Source organism: Schistocerca americana, chromosome 9, assembly GCF_021461395.2.
Source record: "Schistocerca americana isolate TAMUIC-IGC-003095 chromosome 9, iqSchAmer2.1, whole genome shotgun sequence".
NCBI lineage: Eukaryota > Metazoa > Arthropoda > Insecta > Orthoptera > Acrididae > Schistocerca > Schistocerca americana.
In genome coordinates, this window is record NC_060127.1 from 29,085,734 (window position 1) to 29,100,275 (window position 14,542).

The following is a 14,542-nucleotide window of genomic DNA, read 5'->3' on the forward strand; positions in this document are numbered from 1 at the left end:
TAATTATGTCTTTACTAATAACTGTATTTGTCACATATTTTAAAGATATCACGATTACATTTGCCATAGAATTTAAGTGCAAAACTATATCATTGCACTACAAATATTTCGGAAGATGTGACATCATAAATAATAAGCTCAAGGCCAGATGCTGTGTGGTATGGGCACGCAAGCGCAGCTATCAGCCAAGACCCGTGCAAAACTGGGTTTCTCTGCTGTTATATAGCTACAATGATTCAATGCATTATTCTAGCTGGACTGTCTCCATTAGATTATTTACGTGCATGGACTTAACAGTACCAGACTTACATCTGTATATCAGCTCCTTTTAACGATTTAAGCTTTGTAACTCAAGTAATCTTACGGAGATACCCAAGTTAGAATAATGCATTGTACCTTTGTATGTACACTCCTGGAAATGGAAAAAAGAACACATTGACACCGGTGTGTCAGACCCACCATACTTGCTCCGGACACTGCGAGAGGGCTGTACAAGCAATGATCACACGCACGGCACAGCGGACACACCAGGAACCGCGGTGTTGGCCGTCGAATGGCGCTAGCTGCGCAGCATTTGTGCACCGCCGCCGTCAGTGTCAGCCAGTTTGCCGTGGCATACGGAGCTCCATCGCAGTCTTTAACACTGGTAGCATGCCGCGACAGCGTGGACGTGAACCGTATGTGCAGTTGACGGACTTTGAGCGAGGGCGTATAGTGGGCATGCGGGAGGCCAGGTGGACGTACCGCCGAATTGCTCAACACGTGGGGCGTGAGGTCTCCACAGTACATCGATGTTGTCGCCAGTGGTCGGCGGAAGGTGCACGTGCCCGTCGACCTGGGACCGGACCGCAGCGACGCACGGATGCACGCCAAGACCGTAGGATCCTACGCAGTGCCGTAGGGGACCGCACCGCCACTTCCCAGCAAATTAGGGACACTGTTGCTCCTGGGGTATCGGCGAGGACCATTCGCAACCGTCTCCATGAAGCTGGGCTACGGTCCCGCACACCGTTAGGCCGTCTTCCGCTCACGCCCCAACATCGTGCAGCCCGCCTCCAGTGGTGTCGCGACAGGCGTGAATGGAGGGACGAATGGAGACGTGTCGTCTTCAGCGATGAGAGTCGCTTCTACCTTGGTGCCAATGATGGTCGTATGCGTGTTTGGCGCCGTGCAGGTGAGCGCCACAATCAGGACTGCATACGACCGAGGCACACAGGGCCAACACCCGGCATCATGGTGTGGGGAGCGATCTCCTACACTGGCCGTACACCACTGGTGATCGTCGAGGGGACACTGAATAGTGCACGGTACATCCAAACCGTCATCGAACCCATCGTTCTACCATTCCTAGACCGGCAAGGGAACTTGCTGTTCCAACAGGACAATGCACGTCCGCATGTGTCCCGTGCCACCCAGCGTGCTCTAGAAGGTGTAAGTCAACTACCCTGGCCAGCAAGATCTCCGGATCTGTCCCCCATTGAGCATGTTTGGGACTGGATGAAGCGTCGTCTCACGCGGTCTGCACGTCCAGCACGAACGCTGGTCCAACTGAGGCGCCAGGTGGAAATGGCATGGCAAGCCGTTCCACAGGACTACATCCAGCATCTCTACGATCGTCTCCATGGGAGAATAGCAGCCTGCATTGCTGCGAAAGGTGGATATACACTGTACTAGTGCCGACATTGTGCATGCTCTGTTGCCTATGTCTATGTGCCTGTGGTTCTGTCAGTGTGATCATGTGATGTATCTGACCCCAGGAATGTGTCAATAAAGTTTCCCCTTCCTGGGACAATGAATTCACGATGTTCTTATTTCAATTTCCAGGAGTGTACAAAGCCGAGTAGCTTCAAGTCGCAGAAAATGACAATGCGAGTGCCTAGCGCTGGTGCCATGCCCTCCGTACTGAGTGCAATGTCAGCGGCCGCTGAAACTTCTGGTATATCTCATTTTCAGCGCCTGAGGCCTATCTACTATTCTGGACATCGTCAACTTCAGCTGGTGGTGCTATTCTGAAGATGGCCTAAGACTGCACCGAAACCGGTCGTTTTAAGTAAAATAACCATCGCGATCTAAACTGTTTACCTGCGCCTGAGGACGAAGTTCTATATCTATTATTTAACCCATCTTCAGCAACTTTAGTCGTATGTAATGAAATAATAGGCAACCAGTTACGTAAAGGAGATTTAATTTCTTTACGATTTCGGGCACTCAGCGCCCTTGTTTAGGAGGTTATGCTGCATGGGGGCTTAATTAAATAAATTTGAAAATACTTTTTATTTTTCGTAGCTGTTATGTCCGATTACGCTGTTTCGTAATCGGTTGGCCCTGACTAGTATTATTACGCTATCTGACTGCAAAAAACAACAACAAAGAATGAAATGAAAATTTTCGTTAACGCAATTAATTAATTAAGTCCCTAGCAACTATGAAACCTACGAAACCAAAGCACAAGTGTAATTGTTCTGTGTGTGGGAGTGTGACTCAACGTACACATCTGGCACGGTTCTTCTCCAAGAAGACAAGGATTTTTAAATACCTATTTTACTGACGTGATAAAAGAAAATTACAGATACTATAATTGCGTAAGGAAAGCAGAATTAAACTCTAATACAAGAACACACGCCAGATGCTTTGTTGACTGAACCTGTAATGACGCTTTATTTAGGACACTGAAATAAAAAGAAACGGAGTTAGTTACCTCATTTATATTGATGAAAATCACTCTAATCCTTACATTATATCTCACACCGACTCTCTACTATCACATCTCAACCAGAACTCTCCAATATCACATCTCGGCAAGCACTGCCTACTAGCACATCTCAACAAACACTCTCTGCTACAACATCTCAGCACAGACTACTCCGAGTCCTCGACAGGCACTGACTACCACGAGCTCTCGACAAGCACTGTGGAGTCGGCTTAATAATACTCTTTGGCGCAATCTCTGGCGCAGTGGCTCAGTGTAGCCACCTTTCAATGCCTATCTCATTATTTGCGAATATCAGTAATAGTGTATACAGCAAAATATCATGGTTCTAAGAAACACGCAGGAGCAGAGACTGCTGGCCTCAAGATAAATATAGGCAAAACAAAAAAAAAAAAAAAAAAAAAAAAGAGAGTAAATTCAGGGAACATGGAGGTGCCATTGTTAATAGGTGAGCAGCGGGTGGAGACTGTCAACTCATTCCTGTATCTGGGTAATATAGTGGCGGAAGATGGTGGAGCTGGAGATGACGTGAATAATCGCATTAAAAAGGCAAATGCTGCTTTCATACAATTGTATCCAATATGGAAAAATAGAAATATCACGTACAAAACAAAAATCCGTATTTTTAATACAAACGTGAAGGCTGTCCTTCTGTACACCAGTGAAAGCTGGAAAATGGATAAAAAGATAACATCCCAGTTACAAAGCTTCATAAATAGATGTCTTCGACGCATCATAAATATCTAGTGGCCAGAAAAAATATGTAATGAGGAGCTCTGGCGAATAACAAACCAGATACCTATAGAAGACCAGATACGAGAGAGAAAGTGGGGCTGATTGGGGCACACGTTAAGAAAACCAGATGGAGCCATCGAGGAAAAAGCATTGGAATGGAATCCCCAGGGAACAAGGAAGAGAGGAAGACCAGGGAAGCAAAAAGAGTGGCAAGACCTGGGCAGAGTTGAGGCAAATGCCCAAAGACAGAGACGGATGACGAGTTCTCCTGGATGCCCTATGCCTCCATAGGGGCCAAAGGAATTAAGTCAAGTAACTCAATAAGTAGGTTCTATATGCACAGTAGCTGTCAAATCCGGCGCTGCCTGCGTATCCAATTTGCCAATTTTCTATTAGAAGCAGAAACCAAAAATGAACTAGAGTAACATGGAAAAACTTTCATTTCCATGTATTCGCGAAAATACCTTTGGAATCATGAAACTGGCGTGCAAATAACGATGCACTACCTACAAAAATATAGGTACAGCTGCTTCGCATGTCTACAACGCGATCTAGTAAACTTCCCTAGAGCTCTGTAGACGGATATTGTTTTCACGTAGAGCCGTTTGAACTTGGAAGCTGTCAAAAGAATTGACAGGTGCAAGGATTGACGACTGTAAGAACGTCTTAGTAGCAAAGAATAAACCTTTTAAAACTCACTGCATGATGTGACAATTTTTTTCATCTGTCTCAGCTTTTAAGGCGCCGTATCTCTTGAAATGTGTCGTGCAATTATTTATTAGCGCAGGTACATTCATCGGCGTATGCGGATACTGTCTCCGGAAATACATTGCAAATATAGTTAAGAACACAGAAGTAATAAATTTAAACGTCGTGTATGATGCGGCAGTTTTTCACGAATTTCATTATTTACGTCGTTTTATCTCCTGACTTGTGTTTGGTATAATGATACAGTGTAATTTTGTAACTGTATTATACGGTATATGTGGATGCTGTCTGCTAAAGGAGTTGAGAATCAGTTGCCAGAAAAGGAGTAATAAATTTAAAGTCAGGTAACGTGTGGCAGTTTTTTCACAAATCTCAGTATCTGTCACGTCGTATATTTTGAACTATAAGTGGTATCGTGATATAATTTTGTAGCTTTATTCAGTGGAACCTAATGGATATTGTCTCTGAAATTTATTGCGAATAGAGTTCGTAGCACACAGGTAATAAATCATTCATGACTTGACTGTTTTCCAACATGTCATTGTTTATGACCTCATATCTCGTGAACAATGACTGGCAGGTGTTTCTTATCCAAGCCTGGCAGTAAGGGTGCCTGTACCAAGTTTTGGTTGAAATCAGTCTGGTGGTTTATGAGGGGATGTGAAACACGCACACACACACACACACACACACACACACACACACACATATATATATATATATATATATATATATATATATATATAGTGTGTGTGTGTGTGTGTGTGTGTATACCCATACAAAATCCCTTTTTATAGTATGTGTGGATGTGTGTCTGGAAACTACATTGAATAAGACAGTCTATTTGAAACAACTGCAAGAACAAACTTGTAACACACACACACAAATAGTGCACTTCTGCTTGGAGTGTACTACTGGATAAGCCAGTTCCTAAAACTTCATTCTCATTTGTTGAATACATCTATGATCTGTGTAGTATATACGAATGTCTGACAGCCGCAGTTCATCAGTATTTGTGTTATCGACATACCATAAAGGAAAAAAAAGATAAGAAAGATAGAAAACTTTGTCAAATAGTCTTGAGATTTTGTAAGATTCACTAAGGAAAAAGCTCTATTTAAGACAGCTACATTCAAGGCGCTCGTCAAAGAAGTGCTATCAGAAACTCTGATACACTCTGCCTCCACCACAATCCACTAGTTTTCGTGTATATAGGGGTTGGTACTGTCAGTTAGCATTGTGTGTTTTTGGAAGTTTTTGCGGGTAGATGTTTGGAGAAAGAGAAAGAACTGTTCATGGAAGCAATTTGTAGATACTTTGTCTGGGTCGGAGGAATCTGTAACGTGGATGGATGCTCAACAAGCCAATTCAGGCCCGGAAGGCTAAATAGGACATAAATTCTCCAGGTTCATCTCTGTGAGACATGGTGTCTGTATGTGATGACCGAATAACAAAACTTGACACTAATAAATGCGTAGAATTCGCTTTGCTATTAGGTGACTACGCATCTGCGGAGAGAAAACGGGCTGTAAAGGAGTTACAAATATGTGTGCATGTCATAGCTCAGCCAGTAAGATGCTAGATTCTTAACGGCTTTATAATACCACAACTTACGGTATTAGATTCAAATAAATTCGTAGAAAAAATATGTTGTCATTCCCCTAATCAATTAGGCTGTAATGACCATGCATATTTTGCTACATTTGTTTCCACGACTTAGATCACCAACTAATAACTTCGCTCAGCATTTGCTGGATTAAATTTAATTTATGATTAATCTCTCCAACAGTATCAGTGGCGGAAGTCTCATTACATTAGACACCAAAACTTCTGCTTTCAACAAAAAATTCATTGATTTTAATACAAAATCCATTAGAAATATGATACAAAGAGCTGGCTGAGTGGTACAATAGGCAGTAAATTAACATTCAGATGCGTAATTCCATCGTTTCTAACAACGTATCTCTTATGGAAAGACTTTTGTGTTTACTTTTCAACTTGAAAACGCCTCTCTCTTGTTCTAATATAAAATTTATCGACGGTCCAGCCATGTTTAACCTTTTGTAGTATGGGCATGTTCAGTGCATTTTCTTAATTACTGTTACACCTTGATAAAATTTTTGTTTTCTCTCACACGCCTTTTTATAGTTTTATACGTCGTTTTCGTCAGCTAAATGATAAAATACAATTAAAGTGCTGATAGGGAGACAGTTTCAGATTTATTTACGAAAAATATCAATAGTTTTTCATAACGCTGTATCACGATAATAACCTTACGGAGTACAACGTACTAAAAACTACAAAACCAACAGATATTGATCGTAATATGTGCTGATTTTTCATAAATGGAAGCTCGCTCCCTTGTATTTGAACAGATGAGATGAAATGTAGGTTTTCGCGAGTCAAACGAGTGAATAAAAACTCCACTGGAAATGTTTTTAAAATAATAAGCGAAGTACGTCTGTAACGTAAATAAATATTATTCTGCAGCAAAAAAAATTGCTTTCGAGTTAAAAAATGAGTATTTATATACGTACTGCGGAATACAGTTACACAAGGGAACTTGTTATATCTGCATGCTTTCTACCATGAGGTCGAACACGTCACTTATTGTGTCGATTCTTAAATAAACAACCTCCAAACATAAAAAAATGCCTGAGTTCTGGCATACTTTCTTTCCAGAAGTAAGAAAACTGCGGAATAAATATTTTATTCACATAGCTCTTCTGTACGAAACATAAACGCGGCCGCGCGCGCTCGCGCGCGCGCGCGCGCGTTGTGTGTGTATGTGTGTGTTCAAATGGTTCTGAGCACTACGGGACTTAACATCTGAGGTCATCAGTCCCCTAGAACTTAGAACTACTTAAACCAAACTAACCTAAGGACATCACACACATCCATGCCCGAGGCAGGATTCGAAACTGCGAACGTAGCAGTCCCGCGGTTCCGGACTGAAGCGCCTAGAACCGCTCGGCCACCGCGGCCGGGTGTGTGTGTGTGTGTGTGTGTGTGTGTGTGTGTGTGTGTGTGTGTGTGTGTGTGCGAGGGAGAGAGAGAGAAACAGAGAGAGAGAGAGAGAGAGGGAGGGAGAGATGTGTGTGTGTGTGTGTGTGTGTGTGTGTGTGTGTGTGTATGTCATAGGCAAGGAATATAATTTTGTAGTTATAGATTACTACACTTATGTGTATTGCACCGAAGTGAGAGAAGAAGAGAGAGATAGCGTGTATATGTGTGTGTGTATATATGAAGAGGCAACGCATATAATTCTGTGGTTGTAAATCACTACACTTATGTGAATGCACCAGATACTCACTATCTGAACAAATGCAACTGGATAGCCCTACGTGATTAGGAATTCCCAACCAGATGTCCCAAGTGGTGGATTCACCAGCAGCTAGTCATGTTGACTATTGATTAGATGTCACATGAGTTAGAAACACATCAGCAACATTTCAACATGTCTAAAGCTTCCCAGCTAGATTGTTAGTAATGTACTGTGGAGCAGAAACGCGGAAGAACACCCACATCTAAATCAAGGCACAGTGGAGCTGATACGCTACGGACAGGGACTGTCGAGAAATGCAGATGGTAGATGGAAGAATATCACATTAAATCAACGGAAGGAGTCATTCGTGAACTCCAGTGTGCCACCAGAAGTTCAGCTAGCACAATGATTGTGCCTACTGAATTAAAAAGGGTAGTTTACATTGTATTATATTATGTTAACCGGGGACCTAGAAACGACGGAGAGGCTCCGTCCCCACCGCAGCCGCAGTGGTCCACATCCCCACGACGACTACCGCAGTCCACTTCACCCCTCCGCCGCCCCACACCGAACCCTCGGTTGATGTGGTTTACAATAGTCGAGGTGCACCTGATAGGCCACACGTTTATTTAGTGAAAGCTATGTCGTGTCCCATCCTCGTCGCCACTGTGGAGTCTTGTACTGCATGGAAGAGATGGAGACGGTGTTGCTATGGGTGACCAGTACCCTCTGTCTACAACACAAATGCACACGTGAATTAATAGGTTCTTTACTTACATGAACATTTACTTAACTTGAAAGGAGTCCACGTTTTGTGGTACAAGCTCATCAGTAATATTCCTCTTGCAGACAGTATCAGTAATCTTGCTACGGTCACTAATGTGGTCGCTATGTACTGTCGTAGAGTGTGACGTGAACTAAACCAGCACTGCAAGTACCTGACAGACGCCATATTGGAAGAGTGAGTCCGTGAGGCCCTCTGGCAGTGGCGGCGGCCTAACTACACTACTGGCCATTAAAATTGCTACACCAAGAAGAAATGCAGATGATAAACGGGTATTCATTGGACAAATATATTATATTAGAACTGACATGTGATTACATTTTCACGCAATTTGGGAGCACAGATCCTGAGACATCAGTACCCAGAACAACCACCTCTGGCCGTAACAAAGGCCTTGATACGCCTGGGCATTGAGCCAAACAGAGCTTGGATAACGTGTACAGGTGCAGCTGCCCATGCAGCTTCAACACGGTACTACAGTTCATCAAGAGTAGTGACTGGCGTATTGTGACGAGCCAGTTGCTCGGCCACCATTGACAAGAAGTTTTCAATTGGAGAGAGATCTGGAGAATGTGCTGGCCAGGGCAGCAGTCGAACATTTTCTGTATCCAGAAAGGCCCGTACAGGACCTGCAACATGCGGCCGTGCATTATCCTGCTGAAATGTAGGGTTTCGCAGGGATCGAATGAAGGGTAGAGCCACGGGTCGTAACACATCTGAAAGTAACATCCACTGTTGAAAGTGCCGGCAATGCCAACAAGAGGTGACCGAGACGTGTAAGCAATGGCACCCCATACCATCACGCCGGGTGATACGCCAGTATGGCGACGACGTATACACGCTTCCAACGCGCGTTCACCGCGATCTCGCGAAAAGCGGATGCGACCATCATGATGCTGTAAACAGAACCTGGATTCATCCGAAAAAAAAAATGACGTTTTGCCATTCGTGCACCCATGTTCGTCGTTGAGTACACCATCGCAGGTGCTCCTATCTGTGATGCAGCGTCAAGGGTAACCGCAGCCATGGTCTCCGTGCTGATAGTCCATGCTGCTGCAAACTTCGTCGAACTGTTCGTGCAGATGGTTGTCTTGCAAACGTCTCCATCTGTTGACTCAGTGATCGAGACGTGGCTGCACGATCCGTTACAGCCATGCAGATATGATGCCTGTCATCTCAACTACTAGTTATACGAGGCCGTTGGGATCGAGCACGGCGTTCCGTATTACCCTCCTGAATCCACCGATTCCATATTCTGCTAACAGTCATTGGATCTCGACCAACGCGAGCATTAATGTCGCGATACGATAAACCGCAACCGCGATAGGCTACAATCCGACCTTTATCAACGTCGGAAACGTGATGGTACGCATTTCTTCTCCTTACACGAGGTATCACAACAACGTTTCACCAGGCAACGCCGGTCAACTGCTGTTTGTGTATGAGAAATCGGTTGGAAACTTGTCTCATGTCAGCACGTTGTAGGTGTCGCCACCGGCGCCAACCTTGTGTGAATGCTCTGAAAAGCTAATCATTTGCATATCCCAGCATCTTCTTCCTGTCGCTTAAATTTCGCGTCTGTAGCGCGTCATCTTCTTGGTGTAGCAATTTTAATGGCCAGTAGTGTAAATGCTGTCGAGAGGGCGTTGGCGATGTGTTGCTTGTCAGTGAGTATGTGGTCTCTCTCGTGATAGGCTCGCTTGATCCAGCGCCCACTAGTCGATCTTCACGCTACATCTTCGTCGACCCGTGTGCTGGCAAGAGCTTACGCCAGCACAAGCTAAGTGATGCTTGACCCCATGAAAATAGTGGCGCCAGTTGGCAGTGGGTGACTGGAAACCAGTGTTTTCTAGTCATGAGTTACACTATAAACTTTGAAGTCCAAAGGAAAAGTTTGGATTCAGCATGTAGCTGGAGATCATTACCTGAGATCAAGTGTAGTGCCAACAGTGAAGTATGGAGAAGTTGTGTTTCGCTGTAGGTTATTTTCCGTTATTAGTGAGTGGACTCTTCATCGTTCTCAACAGAACGCTAAATGCTAAAGGATATGAACAAATTTTGCAGCATAGTGTTTGGTGCACTGTAAAGAAACAGTTCAGGGACAATGGTGGTTTTATCAGCACAACAATGCACCTGTCAGAAAGCAGCATGTGTGAGTCAATGGTTTGTGGACAATAACATTCGTCAAATGGACTGGCCTGCCTAGTCCCGACCTGAAGCCAATGGGACGCATGTCGAATGGGTTGGATCGTCAATTTCACTCCAAATTCCAGCATCCAAAATCACTACCTTTTCTGGTTTTTGCTCTTGGGAGAGAATGGCTTGTCATTCCTCCACAGACATAGAGATATCTCCCTGAAAGTGTGTCCAGCAGAGTTCATTCCGTTGGACGAAAGGTGTTTGCACCCTATATTAATCCCAGCAATACCAATGTACACTCCTGGAAATTGAAATAAGAACACCGTGAATTCATTGTCCCAGGAAGGGGAAACTTTATTGACACATTCCTGGGGTCAGATACATCACATGATCACACTGACAGAACCACAGGCACATAGACACAGGCAACAGAGCATGCACAATGTCGGCACTAGTACAGTGTATATCCACCTTTCGCAGCAATGCATGCTGCTATTCTCCCATGGAGACGATCGTAGAGATGCTGGATGTAGTCCTGTGGAACGGCTTGCCATGCCATTTCCACCTGGCGCCTCAGTTGGACCAGCGTTCGTGCTGGACGTGCAGACCGCGTGAGACGACGCTTCATCCAGTCCCAAACATGCTCAATGGGGGACAGATCCGGAGATCTTGCTGGCCAGGGTAGTTGACTTACACCTTCTAGAGCACGTTGGGTGGCACGGGATACATGCGGACGTGCATTGTCCTGTTGGAACAGCAAGTTCCCTTGCCGGTCTAGGAATGGTAGAACGATGGGTTCGATGACGGTTTGGATGTACCGTGCACTATTCAGTGTCCCCTCGACGATCACCAGTGGTGTACGGCCAGTGTAGGAGATCGCTCCCCACACCATGATGCCGGGTGTTGGCCCTGTGTGCCTCGGTCGTATGCAGTCCTGATTGTGGCGCTCACCTGCACGGCGCCAAACACGCATACGACCATCATTGGCACCAAGGCAGAAGCGACTCTCATCGCTGAAGACGACACGTCTCCATTCGTCCCTCCATTCACGCCTGTCGCGACACCACTGGAGGCGGGCTGCACGATGTTGGGGCGTGAGCGGAAGACGGCCTAATGGTGTGCGGGACCGTAGCCCAGCTTCATGGAGACGGTTGCGAATGGTCCTCGCCGATACCCCAGGAGCAACAGTGTCCCTAATTTGCTGGGAAGTGGCGGTGCGGTCCTCTACGGCACTGCGTAGGATCCTACGGTCTTGGCGTGCATCCGTGCGTCGCTGCGGTCCGGTCCCAGGTCGACGGGCACGTGCACCTTCCGCCGACCACTGGCGACAACATCGATGTACTGTGGAGACCTCACGCCCCACGTGTTGAGCAATTCGGCGGTACGTCCACCCGGCCTCCCGCATGCCCACTATACGCCCTCGCTCAAAGTCCGTCAACTGCACATACGGTTCACGTCCACGCTGTCGCGGCATGCTACCAGTGTTAAAGACTGCGATGGAGCTCCGTATGCCACGGCAAACTGGCTGACACTGACGGCGGCGGTGCACAAATGCTGCGCAGCTAGCGCCATTCGACGGCCAACACCGCGGTTCCTGGTGTGTCCGCTGTGCCGTGCGTGTGATCATTGCTTGTACAGCCCTCTCGCAGTGTCCGGAGCAAGTATGGTGGGTCTGACACACCGGTGTCAATGTGTTCTTTTTTCCATTTCCAGGAGTGTACTTTCAATAACACATGCTACCAAAGGCAGCGGACGGGATGGGGTTACTTTATGCACATAAAACAGTTAAAAACACTAATTTCATTAACTATTGTTAACTTTTACTAACAAAATACTTTTTAAATAGATACTGATCCATAATTGCCATCCAGATCCAACCTGAAAATGTCTTTTTTCACAATCTTAGCAATACCTACCCATTTTTCGCATTGTGTACGCTGATGTGAGAGGTACTTTACCACCACACAGAAATTTAAAAAATATATAAATTGCGTTGTTCAAACGGTTGAAATGGCTCTGAGGTCATCAGTCGCCTAACTAACCTAACGACATCACACACATCCATGCCCGAGGCAGGATTCGAGCCTGCGACCGTAACGGTAGCGCGGATCCAGACTGTAGTGCCTAGAACCGCTCGGCCACTCCGGCCGGCAGTTCGTTGTTCACTTTGATTAAAACGTACTGTGTATTTATATACAGCGTGAAGGAAAATTTCCCGCACTCGGACTCATACACTAGGAATACAAAAATGTCTGTCACAAAAATTTCGTCCCGCGCGTATTTCGGGCGGTAAATTGCCAGTCTGGCAATACTGTAATCGCATCTAGTTCTACATCTACATCTACATCTACATCTACATGTACGTGATTTCTCTGCCACTCACAAGAAAGTGCCTGGCAGAGGGTTCAACGAACCACCTTAAAGCTGTCTCGGTACCGTTCCACTCTCGAACGGCGCGCCGGAAGAACGAGCACTTACAATTTTCTGTACGAGCCCTGATTTCTCTTATTTTATCGTGATTTTCATTTCTCCCTATGTAGGTGGGTGCCAACAGATTCGTAGGACAAAACTGGTGATTGAAATTTCATGAGGAGATTCCATCACAACGAAAAACACCTTTGTTTTTTTTTTTTTTTTATTTGCACTCGAATTCACGTGTCATGTCTGTGGCACCATCTCCCCTATTTCGCGATAGTACCAAACGAGCCCCCCTTCTTTGAACTTTTTCGATGTCATCCGTCAGTCCCACCTGATTCGGATCCCACACCGCACAGCAGTAATCCAGAATAGAGCGGACAAGCGTAGAGTAAGGAGCCTCTTTGGTAGACCTGTTGCACGTTCTAAGTGCTCTGCCAATGAATCGCAGTCTTTGGTTTGCTCTACCCACAACATTACCTATGTGATCGTTCCAATTTAGGTTATTTGTAATTGTATTCCCTAAGTATTAGGTTGAATTTACTGCCTTAAAATTCGTATGACTTATCATGTATTCGAAATTTAGCGGATTTCTTTTAGAACTCATCTGATTAACTTCACACTTTTCTTTATTCAGAGTCAACTGCCACTTTTTCGCACCATACAGATATATAAATCATTTTGCAATTCGTTTTGGTCATCTGATGACTTTACAAGACGGTAAATGACAGCATCATCTGCAAACGATCTAATACGGCTACTCAGATAAGCTTGTATGTCGTTAATATCGACAGGAACAATTGAGTGCCTATAACACTTCCTTGGGGAACGCTGGATATTATTTCTGCTTTTACTCGATGGCTTTCTGTCTATTACTACGAACTGCGACCTTTCTGACAGGATATCACGAATGCAGCCGCACAGCTGAGGCGATACTCCGTAGGCACGCAGTTTGGTTAGAAGACGCTTGTGAGGAAAGGTGTTGAAAGCCTTCTGGAAATCTAAAAATATGGAATCAATTTGACATCCCCTGTCGATAGCACTCATCACTTCATGAGTATAAAGGGCTGGTTGTGTTCCACAAGAACGATGATTTCTGAACCCGTGCTGACTATGTGTGAATAAATAGTTTTCTTCTATGTAATTCTTAATTAAGCCGTGCTTTCTCCCAACTATGCGTTTTCGTGAAGTTCGCTGTCTGTGTTTGATTTCCCGCCCTTGTCGCGGTTAAGTCGTGGTTCTTCTTCCATTTACGTGTGGCAGCCGTGATGTGTATCGATATTTGCGCTGTGTACCATCTTTGGTTTGGTGAATACAGCTTCTGGCAAGGGCCGGTCGGTCGGTTGTTGCGAACGAGGGAAGCTATTTCCGCGCTGTGATGTCGGCTGGGTCCGCTGGCAGCCCCTGCGCAGTGTCGGAGCGTGTGTGGAGCTGTCCGATCGCTAGGGGCTTCGTGGTTCACCGACCCAGGACGTCAAAGCTGAGTAGTGGTTTCAACTACCCAAGCCACGTCGATTCATGTTATGGTGGTTCGCTTCGATAGTTTGCTGCTGGGGAGGTTTTCCGTTGAGCAACACCGAGTTGTTCTACTGCTGAGATTTAGCCGGTGCAATTAACTATTTTGGTCGACTACGATTTGAGTGCATCAGTGGAATTTTCTGTCTTGTGGCCGTTAGTGTTCTAGTTATCTTCCTTGGGCACTGACGAAAATTCAGGCAGTGTTCTTTTGAGCGAAGTTAACTATATTACCGTGTTTCAAATTCAAGTGTACCAGCGGAATTTTCTG